This window comes from Anser cygnoides, chromosome 2 (genome assembly GCF_040182565.1).
Source record: "Anser cygnoides isolate HZ-2024a breed goose chromosome 2, Taihu_goose_T2T_genome, whole genome shotgun sequence".
Taxonomy (NCBI): domain Eukaryota; kingdom Metazoa; phylum Chordata; class Aves; order Anseriformes; family Anatidae; genus Anser; species Anser cygnoides.
The window spans coordinates 55,199,334-55,213,722 of record NC_089874.1 but is presented as its reverse complement, the minus strand read 5'-3'; positions in this window follow the sequence as shown (position 1 = coordinate 55,213,722).

The window sequence follows — 14,389 nt, the reverse complement described above, 5'->3', positions numbered from 1 at the left end:
TCTGTTGGAACACTATTTCCAGCAGGTCACAGGGTCACAGAATCTAATTGTGCAGATGCATGGTCATGCCAAATCTATATTGCAATACTGTCATCAATATCATTTACTCACAAACATTTTGTTGTTCACAAAGAGTTAAGATGTACAGCTAGGTGCTCCAGACCACACATACAGAGTATCAACAGAAAGATTCCTCTACTTGCTCCCAGAAACAGAAAGAGCAAAAACAAATTATAAAAGATTCATGTGAAACATGGTGATGATTTCAGAGAGGAAAAATTATATGAGATTATAACAGTTCACAAAAGAATGACGTCTATTTGCAGGAATACCTTAGATCATGACGAAAGAATCAGTGGTGTTTTCAGGTATTTGTCAGGCAAAACTAAAGCTGTCACTTTTGCCTTTCTAATACACAAAAACACAAATATCCCAAAGGCTTGAGTCTTAACCATAGAAAGTTTTAATAATAAATATCACACTTGTGTTCACCTATACAAAAGGTCAACTCTCAAAGGAAGCAAGTAAAAAGTACCTACTATAAGTGAAACAGTGTATAAAAACAATGGTAATCAAAAGATGTGAAAATTCATTGTTCCCTTTTTAATATCTTTTAGGTTTACTTTTATGAAGATTACAACATCACCTTGTGCTTATAAGCAACTCTTCTTAATTTGCAAGAAACTGTAAGCTGTTTTTGATCTCCTAAGCAAAACAAGAAGTGGCAAGCATTTAAGTACTCAGAGCCATATCTGCTCTTGCCTTTGTCCTCACATTTTTATATATATATATATATATTTTTTTTTTCCTAAGTGAAACCAGCAGCCTTTTCCATCCTAAATGCAAACTCCATGGTATTCTCTGGCAGGGAGAACAAGTTCATTAAAAGCTGTGCCACATTGCCTTCTGAACATCCTTCTGGGCATGCCCTCTGGTCCAAGCTGGAATGGAAGTTAGAAGAAAATAAGGAGGGGAAGGAAGATATAATTGCTCCATGGCTGTGGTCATAGGGAATTGCTGTGAGAGGTTTTGTTCATAATACAGTTAGGAGAGAAGAAACATCAAAATTTACTTGAACAAATACAGCACAAGTTGTTGCAAAATATTATTTGAAGAAGGTTTAATATGAAAGACCAAATCAAAATTTGGCACAGCAAACCCAGCCTTGTAATGTAAACACATAGTTATGTAAATTTGGAAGTTCTGTTTGGGGGCTTTTTTTTTTTTTTTTTTTTTTTTAAAGCAGTGAGGGGAGCCTGCATTTAAAGAGAGATTTCCATATTCCCATTGAGTCCTGTTTGATGAGGAAAATACAAGGCACAAAATTTTGAAAATAACATTGGCCCTTTTTGCCTTTATTTTGGTTTTCTTTTCAAACACAGAATGGGGGTCAGAAGCATTGCTAAACACACTGGAGTTTGTATAAAGTAACATTTATTCCTGCAACTTAAAAGCAAAGGGAAGCTGTTCATGGTAAAGTAGACCACTGCTCATCCTACTGCTGTACTTTCCCAACAAGTAGTTTTGTGTGGAAGGTAAACATTTAGAAGTTCTGAAGAAACACTGTGGTGTTTGCCTTTTTAAATCCTTAAATTAGCTCTTCGTAAGAAAAAAATATAGCTTGCCATACTTAAAGGCTTCCCAGAACACACTGAATCTCCTAAAGGCAGGAGAGAAAAGAGAGAGAATCATTCATTCCACTACATGATCTCTTCAGGGGTCTTTCTTCCATATATCTGGAACTTTCTTCGGGATAAGCTTAAGAAAATAATGGGATCATTTGAACTATGCACAGGAATATCAAAACCACATGTACAGCTGCAAGAAGTCCATGACCACTTCCCCCCAAAGTCATTGCGGTTTCCTCAAAACAATAGAGCTCTGAAAAACCCTACAAGCTCCAAGTTTGTATTATTAATATATTAATATTATTAATTATTATTGATATTAATCATGTTAATATTTGGCTATAAAGGATTCTGGATGATTCCCTGATGCTGCTGATGTCTGCTTATCAGTAGCATCAGGGAAGCATTCAGAATCCTTTATAGCCAAATATTATCATCACCTGAGGAAAGATTAGAAAGTTATCCCACAGTTCAATTAAAAAAATTAAGACAGCCTACTTTTCACAAGTCTTGTGAAAATTTGGTGCTGGTTTCTTTTGCCAGTGTACCAAGACCTCCTCCTAAAATGCTTACCAAAGCCATCATTTGATGTTTATGACTCATGAGACCCACATTCCTTCCTTTTCTAACACCTTTACAGTGCTTCTGCTAAAAGTGTTTGGGAGGAGTTACACACTGAACTGGTCTGGTTAAAAATTACCAGAAGAAGAGCTCATTTATTTATAACCCAATTAGATCCTTGATCTGCTTCACACATACCCTCACCCACAGCTGTGTGAAAGGCAACACAGGACTGGGAATGAGAGGCCAGAGGCAAGGGCTGCTAAAGCCAGTAGTGCTGTCAAACAAAACATCTTTGGGAAATGCACTAGAGAATATCCCTTATAAGTTGAACATCATGAGAAGGGAGACATCTCTGGCACAGGGATCAGCCTCTAGACTGTGTTTGTTTTGCTACCAGAACTATTTGGTTCATCCCAAAGAGGGCCACGGAGCATCTCCACCCTTTACTGGAGGCAGGGAGGAACATGACTACTGAGGATAAGGAAAAGGCTGAGGTTCTTAACGCCTTCATTGCATCTGTCTTTACTAGCCAGACCACTTATCCTCAAGGTACTCAGCCTCCCGACCTGGAAGTCTGGGATGAGGAGCAGAAGAAACCCCCCACAGTTCAGGTGGAAACAGTTAGAGACCTGCTGCTCCACCTGGACTGTCACATGTCCATGGGGCCAGACAGGATCCACCTGAGGGTGCTGAGGGAGTTGGCAGATGTGATTGATGGGCCCCTTTCCATCATCTATCAGTGGTTGTGGTCATCTGGAGAGGTCCTGAATCACTGGAGACTTGGTAATGTCACACCCATCTATAAGAAGGGTTGTGAGGCGGACCTGGGGAACTACAGGCCTGTCAGCCTGACCTCAGTGCCAGGAAAGGTGATGGAACAGGTCATCTTGAATGCAATCACACACTATATGTGGGACAACCAGGGGATCAGGCCCGGCCACCATGGGTTCATGAAAGGCAAGTCCTGCCTGACCAACCTCATCTCCTTCTATGACCGGGTGACCTGCCTGGTGGATGAGGGAAAGGCTGTTGATGTAGTCTACCTAGACTTCAGCAAGGCCTTTGACAAGGTCTCCCATAGTATTCTCCTGGAGAAGCTAGCAGCCCATGGCTTGGACAGGTACACTGTTTGCTGGGTTAAAAACTGGCTGGATGGATGAGTCCAGAGAGTGGTGGTGAACGGAGTGAAATCTAGCTGACAAGCGATCACCAGTGGTGTTCCCCAGGAGTTGGTGTTGGGGTCCATCCACTTTAATATCTTTATTGATGATTTGGATGAGGGAATTGAGTGCACCCTCAGTAAATTTGCAGATGATACTAAGTTGGGGGGAAATGTTTATCTGCCAGAGGGTAGGAAGGCCCTGCAGAGGGACCTGGACAGGATGGCTCAGTGGACAGAGGCCAATGGGATGAGGTTCAACATGGCTAGGTACCAGGTCCTGCACTTTGGTCACAACAACTCCATGCAACGCTACAGGCTTGGGGCAGCGTGGCTAGAAAGCTGTGCGGAGGAAAAAGATCTTAGGGTGTTGGTCGATGTTCACCTGAACATGAGCTGGCAGTGTGCCCAGGTGGCCAAGAAGGCCAACAGTATCCTGGCTTGTATCAGAAATAGTGCAGCCAGCAGGACGAGGGAGATGATCGTCCCCCTGTACTCTGCTCTGGTGAGGCTGCACCTCAAGTACTGTGTTCAGTTTTGGGCCCCTCACTACAAGAAGGACATCGAGGCCCTGGAACCTGTCCAGAGAAGGGCTACGAAGCTGGTGAAGGGTCTGGAATGCAAGTCCTATGAGGGGCGGCTGAGGGAACTGGGGTTGTTCAGTCTGGAGAAGAGGAGGCTCAGGGGAGACCTTATTGCTCTCTACCACTACCTGAAAGGAAGGTGTGGGGAGCTGAGGGTCAGGCTCTTCTCGCAGATAACTAGCAATAGAACTAGAGGGAACGGCCTCATGTTTCACTAGGGGAGGTTCAGGTTGGAAATTAGGAGACATTTCTTCTCAGAAAGAGTAGTCGGGCATTGAAACGAGTTGCCCAGGGAAGTGGTGGTGTCACCATCCCTGGGGGTGTTTAAGGAAAGTTTGGACCTGATGCTTAGGGACATGGTTTAGTGTGTGACATTGGTGGTAGGGCGATGGTTGGACCAGATGATCTTGGAGGTCTTTTCCAAACCTATTTATTGTATGATTCTATAAAAGGTTAGCAAAAATGAAGAACAACATCTGTGCCCTGTGGATGATCAAGAGATGGAGACCCAGAAAACAAAGATACACTAAAATGGCATCATAGTTATGCCCCTTTCTTTTTGCACCATTGTCTATAGTCCTCTGTTGCCAGCTCTCAGACAGGTAGATGGCACATTGATAGAGGAGCACTCAGGTTTGTGCTCAGGGTTTGTCCTGAGTCTGGAACAACAGAGCTCCACTCGTGGACACAGGTGGCTCAATGAGGCAAATAAATGACACTCAATGTGATAATACTGAGTGGCTTGAAATCACATCTAAAAGGCGGAGATGTTTTTGTTACCTTCATTAGTTGTATGGATCAGCCCCCAGTTCTTGCTTTCAACAAATACATTTTAAAATCTTTTTCAATATTATATACCAGCTTAATGACCTCTTACTGGTAGAAGCCTGCATATTTGCCTGAGCTTTTTAGCCCTCTATAGACACTGAGATTTAACAATGGGATGTGTTTACGTTGTACTTGCTGTTGATTGAAGAGCAGCTCAGCTGAAATACAATACTTTGATTCAACCACCATATTGCAATTTTATGTATCATCCCAATGAAAGTGTCTAGATAGTGGTTTGACTTGGACAATGAGAGCTGACAGGCAATGCATCTTAGAGGTTCTTATGTGAAAAATAAACAGATTTTTCTGAAAGCTTCAAAATAATTACAGAGCATGGAATCCAGCCAAAGGAGTCTAAGATCCATTTTTATTTTCACCTATGACTAATAAAACTGGGCAGGGGGCTATAATAAGATGAAGCAGACCAATTAAGATAGGTTTATAACAGGAACTATATACTATAAATATACTTATATACAAGTATATAACAAGGAAGAAAATGGACCTTATGTTTTGCCTTGGTGATGGGGCACATCCACCTCTCATTTTCAAATGAAATGTCTGCTTTGGGGTTTTGTAAGGGGTGCATCTTAAATTGCACTAGACATTTGTGTTTAGGCAGATGAACTGCTTCTAGAGTCTGCCAAAGTTCCATGTCATTCCTTACACCCCACTGTTGGGCTGAACGGTAGATCTATTTGCCACATCTTTTTACAAAGCAGGCAGTTCCTGTTGTTAAGGGGGAAACTCTCCAAAATACAAGGAGATTTGTACTAATCAGGGAAAAGGTGTTTCAGCAGAAGTGTATGGGAAGTCTTGCTCAGCTCGTGAGTGACTGAAACTAGTCTCTCTTTATCATGGGAATAACATTTCATAACAAATAAATAAATAAATAAAGCTCTTTGTGGGATTTGAACATCAAAAGAAAAAAAAATCTTAAGTTCTTAACCACATAGTCAGGAATTCAGCGTTCCAAAGACCAGATAAGAGTGATCAAGTGCTCCATACACACTAAATAAAAATAATTTAAGATCATATCTACATTGAAATATCAGTAAAATGAGATGGCAGCATTTTATAGTACACTCTAATTGAAACTTCTGAAGCTCTTTCACATTTTCATTTTCTTAACAAACGCTTTGTTTAATTTAAGGACCAAATTAAAAACTACTTTAAAAAAATAAATATATTTATGTCTACATTTATTTAGAAGCTAATTAATGTTTATGAGAAAGGACCATCATTTCCTCATTGTATAATATGTTGCATAGCACAGTCTTTCACTGGAACCTTTAAGTCTTTTTAAGATCTAAGAAAAAGAGTAATTATGAGAATAGATACTCTTACAAATTTATCCAGTCTACGTAGTTGCAGTGGGAGTCTTTGGGTATAATTGGGTATATCACTGTGATTCTGCACAGGTGAGAAGCTGAACTATTTCCACTAGTTCAAGTGCATTCTGTATCCTCACTGAGGGCAGCAGAATCTCAGTCTTACATTTTCTTGTTCAAAATTCTGAACACCTAAACTATACTTAAATTAGTAACTAGATATAGACTTTTGAAAAAATATTTCCTTGCCGCATTGAAAGCCTGTGCATTATGCCATACTCTTTTTTGGACTAGGATTAATTGGCTTTTTTTACTTAAACATATGGTAAAAATACTGACAATTTTGGCTAGAAATTACACATAAATCTTTCATCCAGTTACCTACAGAAAGAAACAGTATCAGGGTGGATAATCACTGTCTTCTTTATAAACCAAACTAAAGGTTTTAAAGCTATGCAGGCTACACTAAATGACAATCAGACATTTAGTGAAAAGCCATAAGTAGCTAATTACTGACAGGGCTTGATGGGTTTTCTCAACACTGCTGTCTTTTAAGAAAAATTAGACCACCAATCCAGATAGCACTCAAGCACTTGAAAGAATAACTGTACTATTTTAAGTACCAATGAATAGGAAGAACATTAAAGCTAATTAAGAAAAGGATGATAAAAAGTATTCAAATGAAGCTCCAAGCTTCTATACTATGAAACTGAAAGGGCTAACAACCAGGAATCTTGTGCAAAGAAAGCAGTGAAAACACCACCAGTGACCACACTGAAAACAGGATCATGCTCCAAATCTTGTACAATTTTTCCCATTTGTTTATTTCTACTGATGTCAGTGGTAAAGCAGAAATCTGATCAGAACTCTTAATCTCCTGCTTCCTCTTCTTGCATGTTAATTAGAAATAAAGTCAATTTCCATTTACATATTTTATGATACTTACCTTAGTTTTATTTTTCTTGCAGTGTAAACCAGGAATTCTTTCAGAAAATTAGAAAAGCATGTCCCATAGAGGTTAAGACCCAGCCAGCCTGGATGGAGTCAGATGAATCTAAGCTTTCAATACCTGTTTCCTATGTTTACTCAGCTAACAATGGTCAACAGAAAAACAAACAAACAAAACTGAGCTCAGGATTGGTACCATCTCTCTTGCACTAAAAGAAAATGGGCTTCTGTGACCATGTATCCTTGCCTTCCTCAAGGATTATCAGTCACCTAGTGCATGGCTGGGAAACTAGCGCTGCGGGGATTACCAAGGAGCACTAACTTGCTCTAACACACCTGCTGCTGAAGAAGAGGCTAGAGGCAAACAGATTTTCTTTGATTTCTTCATGCCACAGGACTGACTTTTAAAACATCTCAGAGCCCACTCCTGAGTGGTTATGAAATTTCCCTTGAATTTTCAGTATCCTAACATATCAAGAACATATTTTACATCTGGTAGGACTACTGGTACTGGAAGGAGGGCAGGTCAGAAGTCTTCTGCCAGATGATTTCCTGATAGAAAAAGTGTATTTTAGCTTTGCTGATTTTATCCAGTGCTGAGTAACTTAGAATGAATAACTTTGCTTTAGACTGATTTGACCTAAAGTGAAATATTTCTACTTAGCTACTGTTTTATTTCATGTTACTTTAATGTTAAGCTGTTTTTTTTTTTATGTTGATGCATTGGCACACAGGAATTGTGCTTCAGCTACCCAATGCCTCAGTTCTCTTTTGTTGGGTTGGGCCCTAATATCCAGAAAATATCTCCCATGAGCTGCAAGAAATTTACAGTAGGTTCACTCCCACCCAGCAAGTTTTACTGTCTGGATTTTCTAAGAAAACTGAAGGTCATAGCCAACTTGTTAGTCTTGTCCAGAATTCCGCACTGAGATTTTGTGGTTGGAAACTCATACTATAAATCTAACTGAGAAGGCAAGCTTCACAAATATTTTTCCTCCTTAACCCAGCAAACTATTAAAATTTTTCTCAAGTTAATTGTGCAGCAAAGCTTAAAAGTTTTCTTATACCAAAAATGTGTGCTCAAACTTCTCTGCTTTCATCTATTTTTCATTAATAATAGTTTCAGAACAATTTTTTCACAAGCATTTAGTACTGCTCTAACTTTGATTCAGATGAAGTCAACAGGGCTTTTACTAGTATCACAGTATCACAGATTTCTAGGTTGGAAGAGACCTCAAGATCATCGAGTCCAACCTCCGACCTAACACTAAGTACTCCACTAAACCATATCGCTAAGCTCTACATCTAAACATCTTTTAAAGACCTCCAGGGATGGTGACTCCACCACCTCCCTGGGCAGCCCGTTCCAATTCTTAATAACCCTTTCGGTAAAGAAGTACTTCCTAACATCCAACCTAAAACTCCCCTGTCGCAACTTACGCCCATTCCCCCTCGTCCTGTCACCAGGCACGTAGGAGAACAGACCAACCCCCACCTCTTTACAGCCTCTTTACAGTAATTTCCACAACAGCAGAGTCATGCTAAAATGGAATATATTTGATCACTCCTCTGTTACAAAAATAAGCTATTAAGCTTTAAGAATCTGTCTAAAGAGTAGAAAGAGTTGAAAGCATCACATTTTCTAAATGGGACAGTTTGCTTTGAGCTTTTCAGTTGTTTTTCTTTTCTTCTTATAATGCCAGTAAAAACTGGTCCTCTCTCTTTCCAAGTTGCTGTTCAAACATCCTCTGGAAAATGAACACAGAGTCAGAAAAAAAATCTCTGGGCAATTATCCTGGCTACAGACAGCCACAATGAGAGCACGAGGGGTGTAATAGCTGGGACAAGCTCCTTAAGAACCAATTGAGAGAGTGACTGTATAATATTTTGCCAAACCATAAAGCAGCCCCACTTCCCCAGCACTTCTCAGTGGTCCCAAGAGACAGCATAACTTTTATGTGTCTTAAAGATTCCTATAGTCTCACAATACCTTTTTTGAATATCGCTACTGAACATTTCACTTTCCACTTTACAACGGTCTAGTAAATAACTCTCAGAAAAAAAGATTTAATTTTCTGTGGGCAAAGGTGACTTGGAATAATACCCTCAGCACCATCACGTTTTAGTTTCTCCAGCTGATATGTTGGTTTACTTTGCATTTAGAAAACCTCGGTGCTATCAAGAAAGGGAGAAAATCTTTTAAAACACCAAAAGCAAGACAGTAAAATAGAAGTAGTGCTAAAATCTCTAAAACAGTTTAAGCAGCTTTCATATGTCTTTTAGCCATTCAACAGACTCAGGGTACAAGGCTACACTCAGAAGAAAGCCTTTGGCTTATTATAGAGATGCACAGATTTCAGCAAATTTGCTGCAAACTTTTCCAAAGGTTCTTCCACTTGTTCTGATTGTTGAACAGCCTGTTCTCACCATTTGGCATCCCTGCACAGTTAATATATTGTCTGTCTAGTTCCATTATACAAGTTCCCGTCAGGTCATTTTCAAAATTTATAATGAGTATTTCAGGCTTTGAGATGTCATTTATTATTATTCATCAGTCATAAATATTCATTTGGAGAGAGTGTTGTATGCCATACAAGGTACTTTTGCTAGAGTCCATGTCTGTTCACATTAAGAAAAATGAACTGAACGAATATTTTTTTTTTACCAATGTCACAGCTGTTTATAAATTCTACTGGAGGCAGGCAGACTAAGGAGAGGGATGAATGCTCAACAGAACAGCCTAAAATATCAAAGAGCCAAATTCGGATTAAACTCTTGGCCTTTTCTGTGCATCCCATGGTCAAGAAAGACAAAGGATACTGACCATTAAAAAATGTTCCATAAAGCAAAGAAAAGCACAATGCCTCATCCTATGCAGTTTAAACCATCTTATTGCACGTTAAAGGTTTGTATGCTATTGTACCACTTGTACACCGAGGCAAATCAATATTTTCCATGTCTTTTAAAGTTGTGAAAATCTGAAAGTTGAATCCAAATGTTACTGATCTGTTAGGAGAGTTATTGTTATTCTACAAAAACAATATGTAATGAAAACTTCTTGAAGTTTAATTTTTTTAACAGAAAAATTAAAACATACTCCCACTGAAACCACTAAAAGACATGAATCTAATTGAATCTTGGATTTTATTCAAGTAAAATTTTAACTTATTGGCTTATCTTTTGCTTATGGGATGTTGAGAAGAAGGCATTGCTTTTTTTGTTTTGTATTTAAATACCTCAGACATATCCCCTCACCCTTCTCAAGAACATCTGCCTCCTCTCTCTCTGTCTTCACAGGTAAGCTACTCTTTTGACATGTTAGACTTACAGTTATCTGTCCAAAAACTGTTTTTAAATACTATAGGAGAACAGAATAAGAAATATTTGAGAGAAATTTGAAGTCAAAACATTGAAGCACAAAATATAAATGTACTTCCCAAACATCCTGCAAGTAAATGAAATAAAGTATTGAAGTGTGTTCTTGCTTCAAAACAAAATTATGAAACTATGGATTAAGCAGGGCACATACATACAACAATGGTGGGACCATTAATGTTCATCATCATCAAGCACGGTGCTTGAGAAGTTATAACGGAGAGCTGGAAAATTCACATAGGATTAGGTCTCCGAGAAGTGATACATCACATACTGTGCATGCATGTGTGCTGAAGTTCAAAGTGATTGCACTCATCTTTAAGGGAAATTATGCCTATGAAGCAGATTTAGTTTGTTCGTCCCTCAGAAGTCACTTAATACAACATTATAAAGTGTCTGTGGTGAGCAATGAGACTGATTGGGACAGGTGCTGGGTAGTTAAAGGTGGCTTTTAGCACTGGTACTCTGCTGCTTCTGCTGATGTGGGTTCTTGTATGAGGGTAGGTGTTAGTATGGGTAGTCCTCATCAGGATAGTGCAGACATTCAGCAAAAATCCCTTTATTATGTTGACTGTATATGTTGACTTGGTTTTAGAAAAATACAGTCATGCATCTGAAAGAGCAGTTATACTCTTTGGAAGTGGAGTGGCAAGACCACTGGAAAGGCCTTAGTTTAAAACAGACTCATTTGAAAAGTCTGCCTAGGCCAGTAACTAAATAAGTACTTGAAATGACCTGTTAGGCTGCCAAATACTGCCTTTCCAGCAGAGTAAAAATTATTTTAATGCCAAACACATGAAGGGTAAGAGGCAAGAGACAAGTTTGCAGTCCTGAATGCAAGCTCAAAAGACGTCCCTTAGTTCTGCTTGGCAGCAAGTAGGAATGATAGCTTTTTTTCTCACTAAACACCATCTGAAATGCTGAGAGCACAGAAAAGAACTCCCTCTTCATTTCTCCTTTGACCCTATGTAAAGCTGCCAAGCGCAATCTTCCAACCTTGCAAAGTACAGAACTACAGGTATAGTTATCATATTAAGTAAAAAGTAAAAACTCTCATTTAGAGCTTATGAAATGTGAATACAATAAGCCAAAACTAATAGGAGTGAAATATAATGGGATACAACCAAATCTCTTTGTATGTCTTTAATCAAAATGTATTTGTTACAAAAAAAAAAAAATCTTTATTAATATATGTAAAACTGTCTATAGACTGAAAGCATCATAGTTTCTCTCCAGACTACTCTCTAAATCAGAAAAGGAGTGAAGAAAATAGGATTGTGAATGTGAACTGCAAATGTGAATTTGAATGAAGTAAATTATATGCATGGATTGGAATATAATTAGATGAGATAGAGGAAATGATGCAGGAAAGAACAATCATTTCACGGAAGATGATCTAATACAGAAAGCGGATGAGAACCTTCTCCAAGAACACACAGGAAGTCTCTGGCAGAGCCAGCATATGAACCCACAGTATATAATTCTCAGCACTTTAACCACAGGCTCATTCTTAACCATTGAAGAATCTTTTCTCAAAGCTATTACATATGCCCCAGTTAACCCATAAACTTGCATGAAAGAGCATGGCTTGTATTTGCATTTCTTTCCCAATAAACTTGAATATGTTTCATTATTATGGCAGACACCAGAATGATAAAACCACCAGTGTGTAAGTTAAATCTTTTCCTCAATATCAGGCCTATGGAAGACAAAAGAATGCATTCTTCTGTAAGATAAATAAATAAATAAAATTGTTTTTTTTCTGACTAGCAGACCCTGTAATTAAAACAGTCACAAGAAGCAGAAGGTCTCTCTTCTTTCAGAATAGAATTTTGTACAAATTCAATCAAAAAAAAAAAAAGTATAAGCTATGCCAAATAGTTTTTCTGTGGCAAGTATCAAGACTTGTAGAATAATTTTTAGTAGAGAAAATATGTTAATTACATTTTCATTGTGCTAACCCTATGGGGAAAAAAATGAATATAGGGTGAAATAAAAAAGTATGGAGTATGTGAGAAATGAAGGAGGCAAGTGGTAAACCACATACCACTTGATACCTAGAAAATAATTTAACTTGCCTTAACACTGTTCTGTGCTTGACTTGCAAAATTCCCTAGAAGACTTTTCAAACATACTCAGAAAGAGTTCTCTGGAAACAAACAAACAGATTTTCAATTCTACTTATTCTGTGTCTGTCATGAACCTGTTAATTAAGTAAAAGCAAGCAGATCTTTCCATTTCCTTACAGATATAGGTATGAAACAACTTAACCTGGCTGATACGTCAAGGCAAGGCAGAGTTAATTTTCATTTGGAAGGCAGCAGATTTAAAAGTATGTGTGTTTAGGGAAAGGGGGCTCTGCTTCAAAGTAACTGAGAAAGATGACACTACAACAGCTCTTGGCACTCTCAAAGAACATGTTCCATCTGATGGGAAGATGCTACTCACGTATCACATAAGAAAGTGAAAACAATGATAATCTAATTCAGCTTTGAAATTAGTTTTTAAATGTATTTTCCTTTCTCTGGTGTGTTAGGATTTAGTTTTGTTTTCTATTGTCCTTTCCAGAGTTATAATTTTGATAAAGTATTCTAACAAAAGCTGAATCTTCACTCCTGCACTGTATTCACACATTGTCTTTAGTAAGTCTGCATGTATCTATCCCTTCCTCATAAAACAAAATGCTTAGAAAAGTCTCAAGCTCATGAGTATAGGCCTGCAAGGATTTAAAGACACTTAATTACTTCAAAGTCAACCATTTATCATGACACTATTTCTTCTTGTTGTAACTTTTCTGGAGGGTGTGGTGGTTGTTTTGGCATTTTTTTCCTTCTTTTTTCTTTTTAACTTCTGTCTGTTCTGACTGCTCTCCATAAAAGGAGATCAATGAGTGCTATTTAAATAGCTTTGTAGTTCCTCATGGCTGACTAGCACTTCCAGAACTCCAGACTCTCTCGAAATATAATACTTTCCAAGTTTCATAACTGTTTTGTTTGGTTTAGCTCAGAATTTAAAAAGTCCTGAGAAGCAAGTCATCGAGCACAATGTTTCCTCCTCCCAGCTTTTGTACATTAAGGCTGATGGAAGAAATGTTTAGGTATTTGATTTAACTTCTATATTTCTCTTCTGTGATGATAATCAGTAAAAGCCTCCAAACAACAAATTCCTGATATCAGAAATGGTGTGGAACATTGTAGACTTTTTTTTTTTTTTTTTTTTGGCGGGGGGAGAGGGGGGGAGGCAATTACTTACTTTCCTGAGCTCTGCTAAAGGCATATTAGGCATCATCTACATGCTCATGTTGCAATCTCCTTCAACTCTCTTACTCAAAGCAAGTGGAAAATACCTTTTGTTCTTCTGCCTCGTGCCAGCTCTGCAGTATAACATCTAATGGGAACTGAGACAAAACTCAGTGTAAATGGGGGCTACGAATATAAGTCTGAGCACACACAGCTCTCAGCAGGGAAGTTACATGAAGATAAGCTGAGGACCAGTTCTGTTATACCACTTTATTAAATAAGGTGTTTCAGGGAAGAAATTTACTTATGAGGTGCACCACTACAAAATTAATCCAATTGTGGGGTTTTTTTTTGTCCTTCCTACATGGTCTTTATAACACTAAATATCAGAGATGTTTGGGATTGCTATCCAGAATCAAACCACCTAAATAACATGGGAAATCTTGCAGTCCTACTTAGGACTAGCCAATACATTGTCATGTGTGACAATGTCATCATCAATGTTTGAAAACTGCAGCCACATGGACTTCTTTGACAACTTCTGTGGCAAACTTCTATCTAGCATGAGATAACCAGCTGGACAACAGCAAGTCCTGAAGAACAGCAACTCCTCCTTACTATTCCTCCAATACTCATGTTCCATGCAATATTCATCAACATTTTCCCAAACTTGAAAATTAGATTGGTATCCCTTAATTTAATAAAACTCATATCTTCCTCTGGTACTGGTACA